Here is a 26,646-nt window from a genome sequence, read left to right on the forward strand (position 1 = left end):
GAGTTTATCACTACCAAGCCACCAATGCAAGAAATGCTAAAGGGACTGCTTGCTGTAAAAGGAAGAATAGAAAGGGAAGAAGGAACACAGGCATAAAGAATAAAAATGGCAACAAACAAGTACCTATCAATAATAACCTTAAACATAAATGGATTAAATGCTCCAATCAAAAGACAGGATAGCTGAATGGATAAGAAAATATAACCCACATATATGCTGTCTACAAGAGACCCACCTTAGAATAAAGGACTCACACATACTGAAAGTGAAAAGATGAAAAAAAATTTTTTCAGACAAATGGTAATGGAAAAAAAAGCTGGGGTAGCAATACTTGTATCTGACAAAACAGACCCCAAAGTGAAGGCCATAACAAGAGATAAGGAAGGCTACTTCATAATACTAAAGGGATCGATAGAACAAGAGGATGTAACTCTGGTAAACATATATGCATGTAAATATATAAAAAAACTTCTGGAGGATATCCAGGGAGAGATCGACAGCAATATAATCATAGTAGGGGACTTTAATACCCTACTAACATTACTGGATAAGTCTTCTAGACAAAAAAAATTAACAAGGAAACAGTAATCCTAAGTGACACTTTAGAACAGTGGAACTAACTGACATCTTCAGAACATTCCACTGCAAAGCTATGGAATATACATTTTCAAATGGGACATTTTCAAATATAGACCACATGTTAGGACACGAGCTAAGTCTCTACAAATTCAAGGGGAAATATCAAGTATTTTCTTAGACCACAATGGCATGAAATTAGAAATCAGTTACAGTAAAAACGCTCAAAAACAATCAAATACATGGAGGCTAAATAGCATACTATTAAACAATGAATGGGTTACTAAAGAGATCAAAGAAGAAATAAAAAAACAACCTGGAAGCAAATGAAAATGAACAGACAATAATCTAAAATCTATGGGACACAGTGAAAGCAGTCCTGAGAGGGAAGTTCATAGCACTATAGGTCTACCTCAAAAAACAAGAAAAACTGGTAATAAGTTATCTAACACTACAACTTAAGGAATTACAAAGAGAACAACAAGCAAATCCCAGAACAAGCAGAAGGAAGGAAATAATAAAAATCAGGACAGAAATAAATATATAGAGACTAAAAAAACAATACAAAAGATCAATAAAACCAAGAGCTGGTCCTTTGAAAGGATAAATAAGATTGATAAAGCTCTAGCCAGGCTCACCAGAAAACAAAAAGAGAGGACCCAAATAAACAAAATCAGAAATGAAAGAGGTAAAGTAACAACTGACCCCACAGAAATACATAGGATTGTAATAAAATACTATGAACTACTGTACTCCAATAAACGGGACAACCTGGATTAACTGGACATATTCCTAGAAAAATATAACCTTCCAAAACTTAATCAGTAAGAAACAGAAAACCTGGAATAGGCTGATAACTACTGATGAAATTGAAGCAGTAATTAAAAAAACACACCCAGCAAACAAAAGCCCTGGTCCAGACAGATTCACAGGGGAGTTTTACCAAATTTCAAAGAAGAACTAACACCTCTAATCCTCAAACTATTCCAAAAAATTCAAGAGGAAGGAACACTTCCAAACTTTCTAAGAGGCCAGCAGCACCCTAATTCCAAATCCAGATAAAGACATGACAAAGAAAGAGAACTACAGGCCAATATCCCTGATGAACATAGATGCTAAAATCCTCAGCAAAATTTTAGCAAACCGGATATAGCAATACATTAAAAAGATCACAAATCATGAACAAATGGGATTTATTCTGGAGAAGCAAGGCTGGTACAAGATTCTCAAATCAATAAATGTGATACAGCACATAAACAGATTGCAAGACAAAAATCAAATTTCATAACAATCGATGCAGAAAAAGCATTTGACAAAATCCAACATTCTTTTTTATTTTGTTTTGTTTTTCAACATTCTTTTTTGATAAAAACTGTCAGCAAAGTGGAAATAGAAGGAACATACCTCAACCTAATAAAGGACATATGTGACAAACCTACAGCCAACATCATGCGCAATTGGCAAAAACTAAAACCATTCCCACTAAAAACAGAACAAGACAGGAATGCCTTCTTTCACTACTCTTGTTCAACATAGTTCTGGAAGTCCTGGCCATAGCGATCAGACAAGAAGAAAAAATAAAAGGCATCCAAACTGGAAAGGAGGAAGTAAAATTCTCATAATTGGCAGATGACAAGATACTGTACATAGAAAATCCTAAAGATTACTTCAAAAAACTACTTGATTTAATAAATGAATTCAGAAACGTAGCAGGATACAAAATTAACACCCCAAAATCCATAGCATTTTTATACTCCAATAGTGAACTCTCAGAAAGAGAAATTTTTAAAAAAAATCCCATTTACCATTGCAACAAAAAAATTAAGATACTTAGGAATAAAGTTAACCAAGGAGGTAAAAGACCTATACTCTGAAAACGATAGGACACTGAAAAAAGAGACAGAGGAAGACATTTACAAATGGAATAATATACCGTATTCATATATTGGTATTCACAGACATTTTAATGTCTATACTACCCAAAGCAATCTATAGATTCAATGCAATCCCTATTAAAATACCAACAGCATATTTCACAGACCTAGAACAAACACTCCAAAAATTTATATGGAATTTAAAAAAAATCCCTGAATAGCCACAGCAATCTTGAGAAAGAACAACAAAGTTGGAGGAATCACAATACCAGATATCAAGTTATACTACAAAGCTGCTGTATTCAAAATAGCCTAGTACTGGCACAAGAATAGGCACATAGATCAATGGAACAGAACAAAGAACCCAGAAATTGATCCAAGCCACTATGCTCAATTAATATTTGATAAAGGAAGCAAGAGCATACATTGAAACAGAGACAGTCTCTTGAACAAATGGTTTTGGGAAAATTGGGCAGGTACTTACAAAAAAATGAAACTAAACCACCAACTTACACCCTACACAAGAATAAACTCAAAATGGATAAAACACTTAAATGTAAGATGTGAAAACCATAAAAATCGTAGAAGAAACCATAGGCAGCAAAATCTCAGACATCTCTCATAGCAATGTTTACTGATACATCTCCTAGGACCGTGGTCGGCAAACTGCGGCTCGCGAGCCACATGTGGCTCTTTGGCCCCTTGGGTGTGGCTCTTCCACAAAATACCACGGCCTGGGCGAGTCTATTTTGAAGAAGTGGTGTTGGAATAAGTTTAAGTTTAAAAAATTTGGCTCTCAAAAGAAATTTCAATCGTTGTATTGTTGGTATTTGGCTCTGTTGACTAATTAGTTTGCCGACCACTGTCTGAGGACAATGGAAATGGAGAAAATAAACAAATGGTATTACATGAAAATATAAAGCTTCTGCACAGCAAAAGAAACCATCATCAAAATAACAAGAGATCCCACTACATGGAAGAACATATTTGCCAATGATACCTCTGATAAAGGGTTACTATCCAAAATATATAAGGAACTCATACAACGTAACAAATGGAAGAAAAACAAACCAATTGAAAAATGGGCAAAGGACCTAAATAGTCACCTCTCCAAAGTGGACATACAGGCCAAGAGACATGAAAAAAATGCTCAAAATCACTAATCATCCGAGGGGGTTCTGGGGGTGTGGAGGCATTGAGCAAAAAAGAAAAAAAAAGAGAAAGAACTCATAGATATGGACAACAGTGTGGTGATTGTAGCGGGGAGGGGGAGCAGAGAAGGAGTGGGAGGAGGTAGACAAGTTCATTTATCCCCCCGGGGGGGATAAATGGTGACAGAAAAATTAAATTATACTTAATAATAAATAAACAAAAAGATAGACAACCCTTTCTCCACACATACACACATCTGTGCGCACGTACACACGCATACTCGATACTATGCTACACTGACAGAAAAAGGCAGCCCTGACCTAAGATTCTTATAAAACACCCAAACCAACAAAATAAAATACATAATTACTAAGTATTTTAAGGTTAGAACATCAAACCTACTCAAGTTCATAAAAATTCCCCCCTCAAAATAACACATGAAGAAGAAAACTGTAACAAAACATTCCACACTAAATTAAATATCCTCAAGTAAGCATTTGGAGGTATGAAAAGCATTTTGAAGTAAGAAATTTAAAAATTAAAGGCAGAAATGGACAATAAACAGGAAGAAATTTTTAAAACACTAGATTTAACATAGAAAATGTGTGAAAGAAAAAGTCAAAACCATCCCAGATTCAAAGATTAAATCACAAAGCCCCACAGGAGAATAGATCCAAATAAAATTTTACTAGAAACATTGAAGCAAGCCCGAGAAGCAGCAACAAAGAGAGTGAAAATGAGGCACAGGAACGAAATGGATCAAAAGTATGTGGCTGAAATAAAAGAAGGCCAAAGAAGGAGAATAGTAGGGATAACAAGAGGTTCTAAAGATAAAGATAAAACAATTGAATAGAATACTTAAAACTACTTCCCAAGAAAACTACTGGAAGTAAGAAAACACTAAAATGTACATACTGAAAAGGTCTAAGTCTTTAGACTCTAAGAGATAACTGGGAAACTTAACCAGAATGATCACTTTGAAAACATAGCCTAATAAAACTATTAAATTTTAAAAAGAAATAAAAAAATAAAAACAAAAAACCCTTCAAGTACAAGGATCAAAATTGAAATTCATACTGGCATCAAATACCCTAACCACAGCTTATAATGCAAAGTAACAATGGAGCTGTATTAAAAAACAACTCAGAAAGAATGATTGAACTTACAATTTTCTATTTAGACAAGCTGTCCTTTAAGTATCAAGATATAGAAAAACTTTTAAACAAGCAAGGTAGTAGAATATTCTGTACCCATGTTTCCTTCTTGAGCAACATACTGTATGAGCTCCATCCACTATGAGATGAGGGAGGAAACCTGAGCAAAACGACTAATGATGAGCATTCAATAATTAATTATAGATGCAAGACTAAATGGCAGGAATCTAAGTGGAAGAACAACATGCTATCTTCTCTAATAAAATGGTAATATGCAAATTAACCATCACTCTGCTACATAAGCCACGCCCACCAGCCAAGCCACGCCCACCAGCCAATCAGAGCGAGTATGCAAATTAACCCCAATCCAAGATGGCTACAGCCACAGAGAGCAAGGTTTCCCAGGTAACAGAGGAAGCCAAACTTTCCCATAGCCGTTGCAGGCCTAAGCCTCCACTCAAGCTACAAAGTTTCAATTATAGAAGGTAAACAAATTCAAACAAATGGCGGCAGAATGGAGCTTGAGAGAGCAGGCCAGGGTTGCCGCCGGCAACAGGGGAAGCAAAGCTTTCCGCACACCCTGGCCGGGCCCACCCGCTTAAGGCAACAAAGTTTCAATTGTAGAAGGTGAATTAACTGCCACAGAAATAGCTGCCGCCCCGGAGGGAACAGCAGGCTTGGCTCCACTCCAGGCTACAAAGTTTCAATTGTAGAAGGAAAATAAATTCCAGATACCAGGGCCTCCTCTTGGGTCGCCAGGGTGTGTGGCCAGCCTGCAAACCACCACAGGCCCCTCGCTCAGGCTGCCCCACGCCCCAAGGGAACCCCACCCTAATCCGGGATACCCTTCAGGGCAAACCAGCTAGCCCCCACCCCTGTACCAGGCCTCTATCCTATCTAATAAAAGAGTAATATGCAGATTGATCATCACTGCAACACACAATATAGCTGCCCCCATGTGGTCAAAGATCCTGCCCCCATGTGGACACAAGATGGCCACCACAAGATGGCCAGCAGGAGAGGGCAGTTGTGAGGCACCCAGCCTGCAAGGGAGGGCAGTTGTGAGGGACCAGGCCTGCAAGGGAGGGCAGTCGAGAGGGACCAGGTTTGCAAGGGAGGGCAGTTGGAGGTGATCAACCCTGCAGGAGAGGGCAGTTAGGGGTGACCAGGCTGGCAGAGGAGGGAAGTTGGGGGCAAACAGGCTGGCAGGGGAGCAGTTAAGCATCAACCAGGCTGGCAGCAGAGTGGTTAGGGGGTGATCAGGCTGGCAGGCAGAAGCGGTTAGGGGCCATCAGGAAGGCAGGCAGGCAAGCAGTTGGGAGCCAGCAGTCCTGGATTGTGAGAGGGATCCCACCAGGATCGGGCCTAAACGGGCAGTCGGACATCCCTCCAGGAGTCCCAGATTGGAGAGGGTACAGGCTGGGCTGAGGGACAACCCCCCGCCGTGCACGAATTTCGTGCACCGGGCTTCTAGTATATTATATATAATGTATTTTATGTGCAGGAAAGTAGAAATCATACAGCTAAAAAATACATAGAGTTTTAAAAATACCATTATAAACAGCATGATAGTAAAGGAGAAAATAAGAAAACAGGTGATGACTGGGGACCTAATGCCCAGCATAGTGACCATAGTCAACATATAAACTTCAAAGTGCTAAGAGACTAGGTTTTCATTGTTCTCCAGCACACACACAAAAAATGATAATTATGTGATGTAATATAGCTAATGCTATAGTGGTAATCATTTTGCAATATATAAATGTATCAAATCAAAACACTGTATATCTTAAACTTAAGATAATATTATATGTCGGTTGACTCAATTGAAAAAAGAAAACAGAGGGTTAAGGCTCTTAGATGATATTATGTAAAAAGTAACCATACAAATCTGATGATTTCTCATTCTATTTCTTTAAAAAATGGCATTAGGATTTTGATGGGGATTGCATTAAATCTGCATATTGCTTTGGGTAATATGGCCATTTTAACTATGTTGATTCTTCCAATCTATGAACAGGGGATATTTTTTTCATTTTGATGTATGGTTTTCAATCTCTTTTAATAATGCTTTGTAATTTTCAACATGTAGGTCTTTCATATTCTTTGTTAAGTTTATTCTGACGTATTTTATTCTTTTGGTTACTATTGCAACTAAATTGGTGGGTTTTTTTTCCATTTACTTTTCTTAAGTTTGGTTGTTGGTATACAGGAGGGCAATGGATTTTTGCACATTGATTTTGTATCCTGCAACTTGGCTGTAGATCCTAAATAGCTAAAGCAATCTTGAAAAAAAAAAAAAAAAAAAGAACGAAGCTGGAGGTATCACACTACTTGACTTCAAATTATACTACAGAGCTACGATAATCAAAACAGCATAGTATTGGCAGAAAAACAGACACACAGATCTGTGGAACAGAATAGAGAGCCCAGCTATGAAACTACATGTATATGGACAGATAATTTTCAACAAAGGAGCCAGAAATGCACATTGGAGTAAAGATAGTCTCTTCAATAAATGGTGCTGGGAGAACTGGAAAGCCACATGCAAACGAATGAAATTGGATTACATTGTGTCCCCATGTACAAAAGTTAATTCAAAATGGATCAAAGACCTAAAATATAACACCCAAAACTATAAGTTACAGAGAAGAAAATATAGGTACCAAACTTATGGACCTGGTTTGTAGAGAACATTTTATGGACTTAACCCCAAAGGCAAGGGAGGTAAAGGCAAAAACAAATGAATGGGTCTGTATCAAACTGGAGAGCAAAAGAAATGGACAACAAAACAAGAAAGCAGCCAACCAGATGGGAGATGATATTTGAAAACAGTAGCTCTGGCAAAGGTTTAATTTCCAAAATATACAAAGAACTCATAAAACTCAATACCAAACAAACAAATAATCCAATCAAAATGTGGGCAGAGGGCCTGAAAATACACCGCTCTCAAGAAGACATAGCAACAGCCAATAGATATATGAAAAGATGTTCAACCTCACTTGCAATTAGGGAAATGCAAATCAAAACTACAAAACTTACACCTGTTAGAGTGGGCATTATCAACAAGACAAGCAATAACACGTAGTGAAGAGGTTGTGAAAAAAAGGGAACCCTCATCCACTTCTGGTGGGAATGTAGACTGGTGCAATCACTATGGAAAGCAGTCTGGCGATTCATCAAAAAATTAAGAATAGAGCCACCGTTGGAGTCTCCACCCGCCACTTCCGGCCGCCGCCCTGGAGCGCATGCAGCTGTGAGGAGCTGCGCAGCTGGGCTGGCGGGAACGGTGTTGGGCGCAGGCCTGCCCGCGGGTCTCAGTCTCCAGGTGCCCGGGGAAAGGCAGCAGTGATGCTGAAGCTGGCGAGCAATCTGAAACGGGGTGATGGTCTCAGAGGGTCCTGGATGCACTCGGAGAGTGTCTGTGGGAGGCAGGCTGCTCGTTAAAGAGGAGGGCTACTACCAAGGAAAATTTCAGTTTGAAATGGAAGTTCCTGATGCATACAGGAACGTGGTGCCGCCCAAAGTGAGATGCTTGACCACGATCTGGCACCCCAGCATTACAGAGACAGGCGAGATATGCCTGAGTTTACGGAGAGAACATTCAATCGATGGCTGGGCTCCCACGAGGACACTAAAGGGTGTTGTTTGGGGATTAAACTCTTGTTTACCCATCTTCTGAACTTCGATGACCCACTGAATATCGAGGCCGCAGAGCATCACCTGTGGGACAAGGAGGACTTCCGGAACAAAGTGGAAGACTACATTAAGGGTACCCAGATGATGGGAGGGGCGCCTGCAGCGCGGACTCTGCTAGAGGGTCCTCTCTAGCTCTCGAGGGGGCTCCATCCCAGTCCTCGCCTCCCGCAGACCCACTGGCTCTGCTGAGTTCTGGGACATGTCCTGCGGAAGAACCTCTTCACGACTGCCTATTGTAGGCAGAGTTCCACATAAATACAGCAAGAAAATGCGTTGTCTGCTTACCTTAACATGTTTACTTTGTGAACCTGTATTGTGTAGGCTGAGGAAATGCTTGAGAAGTTGTAATGAACTCAGAATCGGAGCTTGCTTCTTACCTTCCCCCAAATCACTTCCCTGCACAGCAATGCCAATGACCTGCCAGGAGCTGACAGGTGGGCGGTCCCGAGCCCACTGCAAACTGTGATTGAATGCCAGTCTCTTATCTCCTCCCAGGAATGTCGGCCCTCCCTCAGTGTCTGAGGCTTCCCAGAATGCAGTCATTGACTGTAGGCCTCTTACTGAAATGTGTATTTTATTTAATGTAAGTATATTTTGGAATGGATTTGTAATTTGTACAATTTAATGCTTTATTTTTTTTCTATTCTCCTTTAGTTTGTATCTTCATTGTATAGAGCAGACAGAAAAATCTTGGGTCAAGCAATTATTGAAGAGAAATACAAAGAAAATACGAAAGACATTCATTCTGCCCAAATGCAAAAAAAAGAAGAAGAAGAAGAAGAAGAAGAAGAAGAAGAAGAGGAGAATAGCGCTACCATATGACCCAGCAACCCCACTCGTGGGTATACACCCAAAAAACTCGAAATCACTTATTCACAAAGATATATGCACCCCGATGTTCATTGCAGCATTATTCATGGTGGCCAAGACATGGAAACAACCAAAGTGTCCTGATATAGAGGACTAGATAAAGAAGATGTGGTGCTTATACACAATGGAATACTACTCAGCCATAAGAAAAGGTGAAATAGCAACATTTGCAACAACATGGATGGACCCTTATGCTAAGTGAAATAAGTTAGACATAAAAAGCTAAGAACCATATGATTTCATTCATATGTGGGATATAAAGCGGAAACTTATTAACACAAACAGCAGTGTGCTGGCTGCCAGAGGGAAAGGGGTGTGTGTTGGGGGGGGGGGGGAGGAGTTCTAATATGATGTGACAGGAAATGATCTGACTTTGGGTGGTGGGCACATGGTGCTATATACAGATTTTGTAACTTAGAAATATAATGAAACCATATGTTCATGTTGACCAATGTCACCCCAATAGAATTTAATAAAATTTTAAAAAAGAAAAAATAACCAATAGAAAAATATAAAACTTCCCAAATACCAAAAGAAAGTTTAAAAAGCAAACACATATAAATCATAGCAATTGCAAATAAATTGCACATTTGAATTATAAGATTTTATGACAGAGTTGAAGACTTCAGTCATATTAGTAAATATAAATGTGCTTAACTTCCCTATTAAAATAAAAATATTTTGAATTTGGCTAACAGAGCAAGAGCCAATTCTATGCTGCATAGAAGAAATAAGCCTGAAGTAAAGTGTTTCAGAAAGACCAGCAGTTGGCAAACTATAGCCCATGGGCCAAATGTGGTCTATTACCTGTTTTGTATGGCCCATGAGCTAATAATAGTCCCTACGTTTTTAAGTGGTGGTAAAAACTCAAAAGAAGAATAACATATCATGACACATGAAAATTATATAAAATCCAAATTTCAGTGTCCAAAAATAAAGTTTTATTGGAACACAACCCATCTCATTCATTTATATATTCATTTTGTCTGCTTGTGTGCTACAAAAGCAGAGTTAAGTAGTTAAAACAGAGACCACTTGGTTTGCAAAGAATCAGGGATATACCAATCTAGGTTCTCTGAATACACACACACACACACACACACACACACACACACACACACACAAATATGCGTTCACAGGGAGTCTATGAAATCTTCAAAGACCAGAATAGTAATGCTTTATAAATTGTTCCAGAGCACTGAAAATTAAGAAAAACATATTAATCTTTTTATGAAACAAGTATAACATTGACACCTAAACCAGATTTTTAAAAGTATTTTTTAAAAGAGAAAATGACAGATGAAAGTCATATATAGGTATTATTGCCAAAGTTTTAAATAAAATATTAGAAAACAAAATTCAACATCACATTAAGAACATTTTACACTTTGACCAAATGCTATCTATTCCATGCACCAAAAATGTCCTCCAAGTGGATCAGGGATCTAATATAAAAATTGAAACCATGCAAAAACATGTGTGAATTCCTCTCTAGTACACATGCTATCTCCTGATTTGTGCGACAAAACAAGACAACAACAACAAAAATTACAAGAAGAATAAACCAGAAACTAAAGAGATTGGTTATTTATAGGGAGGGGTGAAAACAAAATGAAAAGGAGTGGAGTTGGAAATGGGATAGAAGGAATAGGAAAGCGATAGACCTCTGAGTAATACCCTTTTGTGTTGTTCTGAGTTTTAGAACCATGTAATTACTATACATATTGAAAAAAAAATACATCAAATACCGGTAGTAGTAAGGGAAGGGAAGGAATACAAACAGAAAAACAGATCTTTCTCTTCAAATGAATAACATAATCACACTGAAAACAGGGGAGAAATGACAAAAGCAACTTTGAACACACTTCTTGATTATATGCTTTTAGGCTAAGGACAAAACACAGTGTAAATAAATATTTAACCCTTGTTAGTAGTTTTTTTTTCTTCCCACAGAATTAGGGGTCAGCAATTCTGAAACTATTTTTCTATATATTCAAGGTTTGAGTAAATAAGTAAATATATTACATATAATGGGGAGTTAATGTTAGGGAAATTATAAATATAAAAATGGAATGAATGTGTTAGATGGCTAAAATAAAGCCCTGGGGTGCTGGTTGTATTGGAAGCTTCATGGTTGAATTCATGAAGATGTCAGTATGAAGCCACCGTTTTTGATATATACAGGTAGACAAATAAAGATGTATAATACACACACACACACAAACACACATTCCCTAATTTCATCCATTGAGTAGGCCTAGAAACAATGATACCCCAGCCACCCTAGCACTCGAATTCTGGTTTCGAAATACCATTTTCCACTAAAAAGAATCAGAACTCGTGCAAAAGATGATCCTGGAACATCTTGTGCCAGAAAAGGAGGAAGTGCTCAAGGAATGATGAGGAAGGCCATTATAAAAAAATTTAGATGAGCCAGTTTGACAAATCCTGGAAAATTTTAGCATCAAAATAAATAGTAAAGGATTATAACCCTCTCTTTCCAAGTGTGTAAAACTCTGTCAAGTAGTCAAGAGTTATAATTCCTGAGGGCTAACAGTATGACTTCCTCTAGTAAATGCAGATGCTTTTTAAACAGTTCACAGCTTGATTAATGCCTTTGTGGTAGAATGAAAAGCAGTGAGTGAGGCAGAGCTGCTCTACCAATAGTGCAAGGCGTGAAGACTTGGGCACAAGTACGTGTGTGTTTATCCTTACCGTATTCATATATATTTGAAAAATATAACTGAGAAGCAACAGAAGAGCCATGCTCTGAAAGAAGCACGAATCTCTGATATCTAGGTCAAGCAGACAGATGGCACTGTGAGGGAGATTGGAAGTAGAACACGTGTGCGCATGCGTGTACACACACACACACACACACACACACACACACACACACACACACACACACACACCAGGAAATGGGATGAAATGACCCAAGGTGAAAGGGCTAGTGAACAACAGCTAGCCCTAACATTAATGTGAGCTGAGATATGAGAGAAGAAGTAAGTTTTTTGGATACCTATCACTATGTTCCTGTTCAGCTTCCCTTCCCTGGGAACAGAACACTTCTTCTCTGCAGCAAACCCAATCCGCAAGCGTATCCCACCCGCATTGTCCTAGGGTTCAGGAAACAAAGGTACCAAGCTTGAGCAGTCAGTGTGCCCTATATGCCCGGCCAGAGGATTAGTTCCTACTGGGTACTTGGCCTAATAAGTGGAGCCAGAATCCTCTGCAGCAGTGCCGCCCCGCCTGTCATGTGCACTTGCATCACCGGGACCTTTTAGAAATGATGGCTCTGATCCAGAAGGGAAAGGGCAGGCTTGAGATTCTGGATTTCTAATAAGCTCCCAGTGATGCTGATGTTGCTGGCCCAGGGTCACAGTTTTGAACATGAAGGCTCTTCAGAAACTTTCTGCCAGTGTTAGCAGGAGGAAGTGCTCTTATATCAAAGTGGCTAAGCTGACAGACGGTGGTTCTGGGGGCTGGGGACTTTTCCACAAGCTGCAGATTGGCTTGTTCTATGTTTCTGTCACTCCCTTTGTGTGTTCTTTGTCACTAGATTACACATTCACAGAAAACAGAGGTTGTGTATTTATCACTCCCCATGATGTCTTATTGCTATTTTATTGCTATGTTCTTCAACAACCAACTGGAAAGAAATTTTAAATCCTTTACATGAAAGAGATAGAGAAAATATTTTTATGAAGTGGTAAAGAATGTGAAGGAGGAGGATCAGTTATGCGCTACCACCCTCTGAATATCCAAAGATAGCCCTACATCTTGACCTCATACAGCTATGAAACAATGGCATCACTTTCACAATCCCTCCAGGGGTCATTATGAAGAATCACAAGGCAATACACCTGAAGTGCAAAAAAAAAAAAAAAAAAAAATCCTAAAGATGAGGATTAAAGGAACTTCAGAAAAATATTATTAATCTGCTTTACAGATTTATTCAGTGCTTCCTAAACACTATGGTCTCTAACATGACATCTACAATTATTATTGTCAATTTATTTTATTTTTTCAGGCCTAATTAACTTCATTTATTTTTCTCATAATTTATTTCTAAGATGGGGGAAGCCTGGGCAAAACCATATGTATGATGATTTTGATCTTTTTAATTTAAATTCTTTATTGTTTAAAGTATTACAAGAGACTCCTTTTCCCCCCAATGACCTCTCCCCGGCCGCTCCCACCCCCCAGCACATGCCCTCACCCCACTACTGTCTGTGTCCACTGGTTATGCTCATATGCATGCATACAAGTCCTTTGGTTGATCTCTTACCCCTTCCCTGCCTTCCCTCATAGGTTGGATAGTCTGTTCAATGCTTCTATGACTCTGGTTCTGTTATTGTTCATCAGTTTATGTTGTTCATTATATTCCACAAATGAGTGAGATCATGTGATATTTATCTTTCTCTAACTGGCTTATTTCACTTAGCATAATGCTCTCCAGTTCCATCCATGCTGTTGCAAATGGTAAGAATTCCTTCTTTTTTACCTCAGCACAGTATTCCATTGTGTAGATGTACCACAGTTTTTTAATCTACTCATCTGCTGATGGGCACTTAGGCTGTTTCCATATCTTAACTATTGTAAACTAGAGGCCCGGTGCACGAAATTCGTGCACGGCGGGGGGTTGTCCCCCAGCCCAGTCTGTACCCTCTCCAATATGGGACCCCTCAAGGGATGTCCGACTGCCCGTTTAGGCCCGATCCCAGGGATCAGGCCTAAACGGGCAGTCGGACATCCCTCTCACAATCCAGGACTGCTGGCTCCCAACTGCTTGCCTGCCTGCCTTCCTGATTGCCCCTAACCGCTTCTGCCTGCCAGCCAGATCACCCCCTAACCACTCTGCTGCCAGCCTGTTTGCCCCCAACTTCCCTCCTCTGCCGGCATGGTCACCCCTAACTGTCCTCTCCTGCAGGGTTGATCACCTCCAACTTCCCTCCCTTGCAGGCTTGGTCCCTCGCAACTGCCCTCCCTTGCAGGCCGGGTGCCTCCCAACTGCCCTCTCCTGCTGGCCATCTTGTGGTGGCCATCCTGTGTCCACATGGGGGCAGGATCTTTGACCACATGGGGGCAGCTATATTGTGTGTTGGAGTGATGATCAATCTGCATAGTACTCTTTTATTAGATAAGATAGAGGCCTGGTACAGGGGTGGGGGCCAGCTGGTTTGCCCTGAAGGGTGTCCCTGATCAGGGTGGGGTTCCCTTGGGGCGTGGGGCGGCCTGAGCGAGGGGCCTGTGGTGGTTTGCAGGCGGTCCACGCCCCCTGGCAACGCAAGAGGAGGCCCTGGTATCTGGAATTTATTTTCCTTCTACAATTGAAACTTTGTAGCCTGGAGCAGAGCCAAGCCTGGGGCTCCCTCCGAGGCCCGCAGCCATTTGTGTTGGGGTTATAATTGAAACTTTGTTGCCTTAAGCGGGTGGGCCCGGCCAGGGTGTGAGGAAAGCTTTGCTTTCCCTGTTGCCGGCGGCAACCCTGGCCTGCTCTCTCAAGCTCCATTCTGCCGCCATTTGTTTGAATTTGTTTACCTTCTATAATTGAAACTTTGTAGCTTGAGTGGAGGCTTAGGCCTAAAACGGCTGGCAGAAAGCTTGGCTTCCTCTGTTACCTAGGAAACCTTGCTCTCTGTGGCTGTAGCCATCTTGGTTTCGGTTAATTTGCATACTCGCTCTGATTGGATGGTGGGCATGGCTTGTGGGCGTGGCTTGTGGGTGTGTCGGAGGTATGGTCAATTTGCATATTTGTCTATTATTAGATAGGATTGTGCTGCTATGAACACAGGGGTGCATATATCCTTTCTGGTTGGTGTTTCTGTTTTCTTGGGATATATTCCTAGAAGTGGGATTACTGGGTCAAATGGGAGTTCCATTTTTAATTTTTTGAGGAAACTCCATACTGTTTTCCAGTCAATTTATTTTTAAGCCAAAAGGAAGAAGTTTTATCAAAAACAATTTCCAGAGACTAGCCAACAGTTTTGAACTACACTGTAAGATATCTTGGAAGTGTATCATTAAGTCACTGTAATACCTTTTCATGTGCCCAGGACAAGAAATTTAATTGATTCACTTCCCTTCAAGACAATAATCCAGAAGTATCTTCCTTATTTGTAGAGAATCCCAATTTCCAACTCCCTTACTTGGATATAAGCAAAATTTTTAAAGGGGAAAATAACTTCCTCTTTTATCCAGGGCATGATTAAAAGTCCAGTGACTTTTAAGATCAGGAAATAATTTTCCTTCTCAACCAAGTTAAGTTTTGTCCCTTCATAAAAGTCATCTTTAATACTAAAAACTAATATGGAGAAAGCAACTAATTCAACCCACCTAATAGCCTATTCACATGCCCACAGGTGCATGCATGCACACACACACACATGCAATTTCTCAACAAAACACTCCCCAAAGGAGAAGTGCATACATAATAATCCTAGGCTCTTATTTGTCCTTCAGGCTACCCAGTTTCCAGGATGGGAGTTTTAAGAAAATGCAGATTTCTTATTTTCTTACTAATAAGAAAATGCAGATTTCTCAACAGTATAATGTTCACAATGCCCAGAATACAGTAAATATTGTAAGGCCAGTGAAGCAAAAAAAAAAGGAATATAGTAAATATATATTAATATAGTAATATAGTAAAACAAAGTTAATAGAAACAGTCCCAGAGATGACATGGATGTTGGAATTAGGAGGCAAGGACTTTATATATATATATATGATAGATATTTCCACTCAAGTAGAGGGCTATCTTATTTTTGCATCATGATTTAGGAATTATCTGAAGCAAAGTCTCTCAAGTTTTTCTCCAAGATGCAACTTGGAATCTACTCAAATGTTCAAAAAGTACTGCATTGAAATTTTTAATCACTGAAGAGAACCTTTGATCTGGAAGATCTTGTGACAGGTGTTACTAATAAACCAACTCTATCATAAATAATCTTAATTTGGCTTTCTTGTTTTATTTACTTATTTAGCAGTTTATATACCAGGGGAGGGCCATGATGAATTAGCTGCAAACTGAATCCTTAGACAACTAAATAAGATAACATCTTGAAAAGGACTGTTAATAATGATCTAGACTACTAAAAAACATCATTTTAAACTCTGGCCTTATCTCTTCATTAACTGGATAGTAATAATTATGTGCTCACTATCTGCCAGCTACTACAAGTTAAACATTGATTAACTGGACATACATAAAAACAGGTATTCTAGTACTTACTGTACGAGATATTGTAGAGGTCTTAGAAAAAGGAAATAATTCTACTTGGGGTTTGGATTTCATCCTAAAGGATGAATAAAAGTTCCTGCAACAGATCAAACCTGAAAGTTCTACACAAAGAAATACACATTTAGGGTGTGGGCATGATTTATTTATTTCTTTTTTAAATATGTTTTTATTGATTTTCTGGAGGGAAAGGTAGAAAGAGGGAAATAGAGAAACAGCAATGTGAGAGAGACACTAACCGGCTGCCTCCCTGCATGCACCCCGACTGGGGATCAAACCCGAAACCTGGGTATGTGCCCTGACTAGGATCAAACCAGTTACCCTTTGGTACATGGGACAACACTCAAACAACTGAGCCACACTGGCCAGGGCTGGACATGATTGATTTTGAGCTTATTTTTTGGTTTTGTTTGTTTTGTTTTACCTGAAATTAACTGAACAACTTGTTCAGTCTTTTAAATATTTGCTCACTTACCTTTGCTTTAAATGTTTATCCTATCTAATAAAAGAGTAATATGCAAATTGACTGTCACTCCAATACGCAAGATGGCCGCCCCATGTGGACACAAGATGGCCACCACATGAGGGCCAGCAGGGGAGGGCAGTTGTGGGTGATTAGGCCAGCAGGGGAGGGCAGTTGGGGGGACCCAGGCCTGCAGGGGAGGGCAGGTGGGTGGGACCAGACCTACAGGAGACGGCAGTTGGGGGGAACCAGGCCAGGTGGGTAGAGCAGTGAGGGGTGACTGGGCCAGCAGGGTAGGGCAGTTGGGGGCGACCAGGCCTGCAGGGGAGGATAGTTAGGGGCGACCAGGCTGTCAGGAGAGGGCAGTTAGGGGTGACCAGGCTGGCAGGGGAGCAGTTAGGCATCGATCAGGCTGGCAGGGGAGTGGTTAGGGGGTGATCAGGCTGGCAGGCAGGTGAGCAGTTGGGAGCCAGCAGTCCTGGATTGTGAGAGGGATGTCCGACTGCCTGTTTAGGTGGGATCGGGCCTAAATGGGCAGTCGGACATCCCTCGAGGGGTCCCAGATTGGAGAGGGTGCAGGCTGGGCTAAGGGGAAATCCCCCTCCCCCGTGCATGAATTTCGTGCACTGGGCTTCTAGTGTTTAAATGTTTATATAGGGGGATTTTTATTATAAACTACTTCAAACTCCTTTTGGAAGTATGTTAAACAACATAAGTACAAGGACTAGCACTAGAGGAAATTACTTATATACCTTAAGTTTATTTCTACATGTATTTTGCATTTAATCTATGTATACTTTAAGCTTGTTTATGAATATAGTTTGGATTTCCCTGGATGTGTAGAAGAAATAATAAAAAAGGAAGTTGTAAAACATACATTGGTCTCAATTTATCATAGTTGTTTATTTCTGAAACTAAAGACAGCCACACCCTGTAGAGAGTCAAGATGGCGACATAGATAAACATAACACTCTCTGCCTCTCACATAAAATACAGAACAACCACCATTCAGAATCACCTGAAATCTAACTGAACAGAAGTCCTACGACTAGGGAATTAAAGAAGTAGCACATGGAGACTGGAAGGAGGGACAGGAACACAGAAAAGAATCAAGGAATCAGCTAGTCTCACATGTACATGTGGCGGTATTAAATCAGGAGAGATATCTGGGCTGTGGAAGTTTCCCTGAGGAGTAAGGGGTCCCAGTCCCATACCAGGCACCCCAGGCCAGGGTTGCAGTGCCAGGAGGAGAAGTCCCCATAACTTCTGGCTGTAAAAACCAACAGGGATTATGGCTAAGTGACATGGAGGCAGTCCAGGCAGTTCCTCTTAAAGGGCCAGGGAACGAACTTACTTACACTCACTTCCTCTGAACTTCAGTGCTGGGGCAGCAGCTTGAAAAGAACCCGTGACATGTGGAGAGCAACTAACTTGTCTGGAATCGGGGCAAGAGCTGAAGGGGCAGCTTTCTTCCAGACAGAAGTGCTGGCAGAGATAAGTGCTGGCAGAGATAAGTGCTGAGCCTTCCCCGCCACAGAATCGACAGGCTGCACCATATCTGAATCTCCATTGACCTGGCTCACACTATTTGCTCCACCCTAGTGATTGTCTAAGACCCCACTTCTCCCTAGTAGGGCTCATTCAAGCGATTTCCAGTGATTTTTCCATACATCTAGCTTCTCTTGCCTCATGCTTCGTACTTCCCTAAAATCTCTCAAACAAGCAGCAGCTGGACTCAGCATGCCATGTACCTCTCGATAAGTGGCCTCAGGCCTGGCACAAGTGGAAGCTCACCTTGGTTCAGAGCTTGGCCTCTGCTAGGCACCTCCAAGGCCAATACAAGTAGCAGTCATCTTCAGACTGCTTTGTAGCTCATGCTGGGTAGCCCCAGGCAAGACAAAGACAATAGCTGACTTTTCACATTCTGGGAAGTCCCCAAACCAGTGCACCTGGTGGTCATTTTCAACCATGGTGGATTACAACCCTACCACCTCCACACGTGACCCACTCAAGGGGCACTCAGTGAGCACCAAAGCCCCACTAAAGCAAGTCTTGCTCCATAGAGTCGGCTCCTGCACAGCAGGCTCTTCCACTGTAATTGCAGCAGATCCTCACAACCGATTGGCTTAGGGGTCAATCCCTTCCAGTGACACCAACATCATTCAAGGCTCAACTACAATAGGTCAGTGCACACAGCTCACACAGGGGTACACCTGGAGTGCCAGTTCAGATGACTGGGGAGGCTGAGCCACTGGGACCTACAGGACATATACACAAGGCCACTCTACCAAGTCCAGAAGACATAGTGGGCATATTTAATACATAGAAACAAACACAGGGAAGCAGCCAAAATGTAGATACAAAGAAACATGTCACAAATGAAAGAACAGAAGAAATCAAAAAGTTTTATAATGTCTAATCACTGGGGTGTATACCTGAAACTAATATTGTATGTCAACTGTAATTGAAAAAATTAAAAAAAAATTATTAAAAATAAATAAAAACAACCACAACCAATATAACATGTACTCAAGAGTAAATTTTAAGACTCAAAATGTCCTGTAGTAATATGAACCAAAAATTGCCCCACAACTTCTAGAACCTTCACATTAGAAAAACCCAAAAGAGCCTTTGATACAGCAAGGCTTTATAAAATGTTAATACAGGAGACACAAAATGGCGGCCCAATAGGCAGACGTGTCCCGAGCCTTATCCCAGAGCAGATTAAAGGAGCATCTAAATCGAATTACATCCACCCAGAATTGGCAAAGTGGACACAGCTGGTGAGACAATTCACAACCAGGAAGGGCAGAGGATGCCTGGAGAATGGTAGGATCGGGGATCTGGGCTGGAGAGAGTTGTGAGACCTCCAAGCCCAGAGGGTCAGAAGGAAGCCACACAGCACCAAGTCCACATCCCTTGGGGACAGGCATAACATCTGACTGTGAAAAGGAAGTCCACAGGGCCACTGGTGGCAGGGGATTCTAGATCTAAGTGAACAGCCTGAGCCCAGAGGGAGTGGCCTGAAGAACTACACAAGCTGCACAGTGCCAGGGGGAGAGAAACTCACAGTAGCGCAGGTGTTTCCCCTCTTTTTGGTCTCTGCTTTTATTCACTACACCCAGTTCATAGGACCTTTCAAATACAAACACTCACCCGTGGCTGAGATGCAGGTGGAGGTGCGGACATGTGGAGTCTGAGGAGAGGCTGTGGAGAAGAGCAGGTCAGGAAGAGGTGACTGGGAGTCTGGCACTGGGATATTCCTGACACTCCGGACCTAAGCAGCCATTTTCACCTGAAGAGCTAGCCCCTCCCAGCAGTCTCCAGGCAACCAATACAGCCACACCCAGACTACACCCTGAGTGGTACAAAGGACACAAAAAAATCTGAATAGCCCCTAAGAGCCCTCAGGGACTGGGTTGAAGAGAGGCCTTTCAGTCCCAGAAAGCTATTCAGCAGCCTCCCTAACTATAGCCCTGTCAGAAACAGCCACTTGAGAAATTAAGATTGACAGTGGGCAGACAGGCTTAGTGGGCAGATTGGTCCCGCCTACTGGCAGTCAACATGGTGGAGACAGACACAAACAGAGGTGCAATGGATCGCCTAGAGCTTCAACACGGTCCTGACTAACTAACAGGAAACTGAGAAGTGGCGACAAAATAGAAGAGTGGGATCTTAAACCAGCCCCCATAGGGCATTAAAACTCAGCTGAAATGAACACCACTTCATTGTTTAATTTTTTTTATCTTTTATTTAAATTTTTTTCTTTATTTTCTTTGTGTGTTTTTTTGTTTGCTTCTTTCTTTTTTTTGCATTATTTTTTCTTCATTCTACTTTTACTGTTTTAATGGTTATTTTATCTTATCTTTTTATTTTTTATTAAAATTTTTTTCTTCTTTTTCTTTTTTCTTATCCACTCATCCTCTTTCTATCTCCTCTATACTGAACCAAGGTCCTTCCCATAGTCATTCAATTCTGTAACCTTACTTTCTATATATAAGATCTGCCTCTATAGATTCTGCCCCCACCCTCTTTTCTGGGTATTTGTTGTATACATTATTTGGTTTATCTGTTTGTTCTGTGGTATTTTCTCCCCATGTATATATTTTTTTATTCTTCCTTTTTCTTCTTTTTCTTTTCCCTCTTACCATTTTTTTCTTTTCTTGATATCATTTTTGCTCTCTTTTCTCTCCCCTAATTCTTGTTTCTCTGGTAGTCATTTATAATGGGGTTATAGGTGTTGTGAGTACATTCGTGTTTTGTTCCCTTTGTGTCATGTCTTGTTGAGTTGTGTTTTGTGCAGTTGGGTCAATGTGGGAGAGAGAGAGAGCCACATAACCAGACACCCTAAGAGGAGACTCCATTCATGAACTTTACAATAACACTCAAGACCCAACTACGCCAAGAGAACCCAAATATCCCAAGTAGGAGGCATCCCTAGATTGCCCAGCCCAGAAGACTGGAGACATTACAACACTGTGTCCCACAAAACATATATTCTCTATATATAAAAATCAAGTGACTGGAATGCCATAACGACCAGAATGACCAGTTGCTCTGATGCGCACTGAAACCCTGATCGGCACCCACCACTCTGATCAGGCGTGGGCAGGCCAGCCAACCGACCACAGTCCCTCCCTCAGGCTGGCCCATCACTAGATTGGGGATGAGGCCAGATGGGCAACCATCCACGGCCAATCCCCCTGGCTGGCCCCACCCCTAATAAGCCCCCCCACCCAGATCAGAGGCAGGAATGGCTGGCCAACTGCCTGCAGCCCCTCCTCCCGCCAGCACAGCCCTGGATCGGCCCTCATACCGGGATCAAGGGCAGGGCCGGCCGGCCAACCACTGTGGCCCCTTCCCTTGACAGGCCCACCTCCCGCAGCCCCCCCGAGCCAGCATGCCCACGGACCCTCACCACAGGTGGCCCTACCCCAATCGAGCCCCCCATCCAATCAGGGGGTGGGGCTGGCCAGGCAACCTCCCGCAGCACCTCCCCCGGCCAACCCCATGCCTGAACGTGCCCGCCCCGATCAGGGGTGGGGCCAGCCAGGCAACTGACCGTGATCCCTCCCCCTGGCTGGCCCACCTCCCCCAGCCCCCTGCTGGACCTGCCCATGGTCCCTCCCTGCAGCTGGCCCTGCCCCAATCAAGCCTCCTTCCCTACAGCCGGCCAACCTTCCGCAGCCCCTCCCGCCCGGCCAGCCCCACCCACGAATGGCCTATGCCTGATTGGGGGTAGGGCCATCTGGCCAACTGACCATGACCCTCCCAGTGGCCTGGCCCCCAAGCCCCGATTGGGAGCAAGGCTGACCAACCAACTGACCGCAGCCCCTCCCCCTGGCCGTCCCACTTCCCACAGCCCCTTCCCCCTGACAGCATGGCCATGATCAGCTCCCACAACCCCAATCAGGGGAAGGGCCAGAGAGCCAACCTCCTGCATCCCCTCCCCCCAGCCAGCGTGGCCCCAATTGGCCAAAATTGGGGCAGGCTGGCCGAACTCCACCCTTGCACAAATTCGTACACCGAGCCTCTAGTCTACTATATAAGACAAACGCAAAAAATATGGGTGGCATAACATTTTGATCTCATATGTAGAAATAATCACAAAGGAACAGCAAAAATGGGGACACACACACACACACACACACACACACACACACACACAGAAACATTCAAAAGAAAACATTCAAAAGAAAAGGAGGAATCACCAGAAAAGGAAATAAACAAAATGAAGGCAAGCAATTTGTCAAAGAAAGAATTCACAGCAATGGTTATAAGGACACTGAAAAGGATGAAAGACAAATTCAACAACATGTGTAAGAATCAAGAAGAAATGAAGAATGACATAGCTACAATAAAGAACATAATGGAAAGCTTCAGCAGTAGACTAGAAGAGCCTGACGAGGGCATCAGTGAGTTAGAAGACAAGGTAGAAAAAACCGCCCAAGCACAGCAACAACTCAAAAAAAAAAATTAAAAAGCAGGAAGAGCACCTGGGACAACACAGGAGCTTTGGGACAACACGAAACTAAACAACATCCGCATGACAGGTGTGCCAGAAGGAGAGTAAGCCAAGCAAGGAATAAAAATCCTGTTTGAAGAAATAAAGACAGAAAACTTCCATGATATAGGGAAGAAAAAAAACACACAAATCCAAGTGGCACATAGGGTCCCCAAAAAGATGAACCTAAAAAGACCAACAACAATACACATCATAATTAAATTGGCAAAAATCAACAACAAAGTAATAATCTTAAAGGCTGCCAGAGAGACAGAAAATTACCTACAAGGGATCTTTCATTACAATATCAACTGATTTCAAAGAAGAAACACATCAGGCCAGAAGGCAATGGTATGAAATATACAAAATGATGCAAAGCAAGGGACTGAATCCAATAATACAAAACCCAACAAGGCTATCATTCAAACTTGAAGGGAAAACCAGGAGCTTCACAGACAAAAAAGGGCTAAGAAAGTTTATTACCACCAAAACAACAATGCAAGAAATGATAAATGGACTGTTGTAAAAAGAAAAAATAGAAAGGGAAGAAAGAACACAGGCATAAAGAATAAAAATGGCGCCCTAACCGGTTTGGCTCAATGACTAGAGCATCGGCCTGCGGACTCAAGGGTCCCAGATTCGATTCTGGTCAAGGGCATGTACCTTGGTTGCGGGCACATCCTCAGTAGGGAGTGTGCAGGAGGCAGCTGATTGATGTTTCTCTCTCATCGATGTTTCTAACTCTCTCTCCCTCTCCTTTCTTCTCTGTAAAAAATCAATAAAATATATTAAAAAGAATAAAAGAATAAAAATGGTGACAAGCAAACACCTATCAATAATAACTTTAAATATAAATGGATTAAATGCTCCAATCAAAAAATATAGCATAGCTGAATGGATAAGAAAACATGACCCATATATCAGCTGTCTACAAGAGACCCACCTCAGAACAAAGGACTCACACAGACTGATAGTGAAGGGATAGAAAAAAATTTTTTCAGGCAATTGTAAATGAGAAATAAGCTGGGATAGCAATACTTATATCTGACAAAATAGACCTCACAGTGAAGGCCATAAGAAGAGATAAGGAAGGCCACTTCATAATACTAAAGGAAGCAATTTAACAAGAGGATATAATTCTGGTAAACATATATGAACCCACTACAGGAGCACCCAAATACATAAAAAAAACTTCTGAAGGATATCAAGGGAGAGATTGACAGCAATATAGTCATAGTAGGGGACTTTAATACCCCACCTATACCACTGGATGCTAGTAAATCCTCTAAACAAAAAAATCAGCAAAGAAACATCAATCCTAAATGACTCACTAGATCATATGGACTTAATTGAAATCTTCAGAACATTTCACCCCAAAGCTACAGAATGTATATTCTCAAGTGCACACAGGACATTTTCAAAGATAGACCACATATTGGGACGGAGGCAAGTCTCTTCAAATTCAAGAAGATAGAAATCATATCAAATATCTTCTCAGATCACAATGGCATAAAATTAGAAACCAACTACAATAAAAACAATGAAAAAAATCTAACACTTGGAGGCTAAATAGCATGCTATTAAACAATACTTGGGTTACAAAGAAGAAATAAAAAGAATCCTGCAAACAAACGACAATGAAAACACAACAATCCAAAATCGATGGGACACAGTGAAAGCATCCCTGAGAGGGAAGTTCATAGCTCTACAGGCCTGCCGAAAAAAAATAAGAAAAAATGGTAATAAATTCTCTAACCCTACAACTTAAAGAATTAGAAAGAGAGCAACAAGAAAAAAACAGAGTAAGCAGAAGGAAGGAAATAACAAAGATCAGAGTGGAAATAAATGATATAGAGACCAAAAAATATATATAAAAGGTCAAAAAACCCCAAGAGCTGGTTCTTTGAAAGGATAAACAAGATTGATGAAACTCTAGCCAGTCTCACCAAGAAAAAAAGAGAGAGGACCTAAATGAACACAATCAGAAATGAAAGAGGTGAAGCAACAACCGACCCCACAGAAATACAAAGGATTGTAAAAAAAAATACTATGAACAACTCTACTCCAACAAACTGGACAACCTTGACCAAATGGACATATTCTTAGAAAAATACAAGCTTCCAAAACTCAATCAGGAAAAATCAAAAAACCTGAATAGGCTGATAACGACTGATGAAATGCTAACAGTAATCAAAAAATTTCCAGCAAACGAAAGCCCTGGATGGGACAGCTTCACTGGGGTGTTTTACCAAACATTCAAAGAAGAACTAAAACCTATTCTCCTCACACTATTCCAAAAATATTCAAGAGGAAGGCACACTTCCAAGCTCTTTCTATGAAGCCAGCATTAATTAAAACCCAAAACCAGATAAAGACACTACAAAGAAAGAGAATTACAGGCCAATATCCCCAATGAACATAGATGCTAAAACCCTCAACAAAATTCTAGCAAATCAAATACAGCATTACATTAGAAAGATCATACACCGTGACCAACTGGGATTTATTCCAGGGATGCAAGGATGGTACAATATCCGCAAATCAATAAACAAGATACATCACATAAACAAATTGAGAGACAAAAATCACATAATCTTATCAATTGATGCAGAAAAGGCATTTGACAAAATCCAACACCCTTTCCTGATAAAACTCTCAGCAAGGGGGGGAATGGAGGGATCATAACTCCACATAATAAAAGCTTTATATGACAAACCTACAGCCAATATCATACTCAATAAGCAAAAACTAAAACCATTTCCTCTAAGAACAGGAACAAGCCAGGGATGCCCACTTCTACCACTCCTGTTCCACATAGTACTGGAAGTGCTAGCCATAGCGATCAGACAAGAAGAAGAAATAAAAGGCATGCAAATTAGAAAAGAAAAAGTAAAATTGTCATTATTCACAGTCATGACATGATATTGTATATAGAAAACCCTAAAGACTCCACCAAAAACACTTCTAGACTTAAAAGAATTCGTCAATGTAGCGGGATACAAAATTAACACCCATAAATCTATGGCTTTTTTATACACCAATAATGAACCAACAAAAAGAGAAACTAAAAAAAAAAAAAAATCCCATTTACAATTGCAACAAAAGAATTAAGAGAACTAGGAATAAACTTAACCAAGGAGGTAATGGACTTGTACTCAGAAAATTACAGGACGCTGATAAAAGAGATAGAGGTAGACATAAACAAGTGGAAGAATACTAGTATACGGTGTTCATGGATTGATAGCATCAACAACATTGAAATGTCCATACTACCCAAAGCAATTTATAGATTCAATGGAATCCCCATTAAAATTCCAATGGCATATTTCAAAGACCTAGAACAAAATCTCCAAAAATTCATCTGGAATAAAAAAGACCCCGAGTAGCTGCACCCATCTTTACAAAGAAGAACAAAGTTGGAGGGATCACAACACAAGATATCAAGCTATATTACAAAACAACTGTCCTCAAAACTGCCTGCTACTGGCACTAGAACAGACATATAGACCAATATAACAGAACAGAGAATCCAGAAATCAACCCAAGCCACTATGCTCAATTAATATTTGACGAAGTAGGCAAGAGCATACAATGAAGTCAAGACAGTCTCCTCA

General features: G+C 41.1%; 1 protein-coding gene and 1 pseudogene across 6 annotated transcripts in view; one reads left to right on the top strand and one right to left on the bottom strand.

Moving 5' to 3' along the window:
* LRRC49 (leucine rich repeat containing 49) overlaps positions 1-26,646 on the bottom strand; it is a 226,464-nt gene that overhangs the window by 120,936 nt on the left and 78,882 nt on the right. The window lies entirely within an intron of this gene.
* Positions 6,618-8,959, top strand: LOC307104453 (NEDD8-conjugating enzyme UBE2F-like; annotated as a pseudogene). The gene has a single exon. The product of its transcript is annotated as an NEDD8-conjugating enzyme UBE2F-like (transcript).

The sequence above is a fragment of the Cnephaeus nilssonii genome (assembly GCF_951640355.1).
Source record: "Cnephaeus nilssonii genome assembly, chromosome: 1".
NCBI lineage: Eukaryota > Metazoa > Chordata > Mammalia > Chiroptera > Vespertilionidae > Cnephaeus > Cnephaeus nilssonii.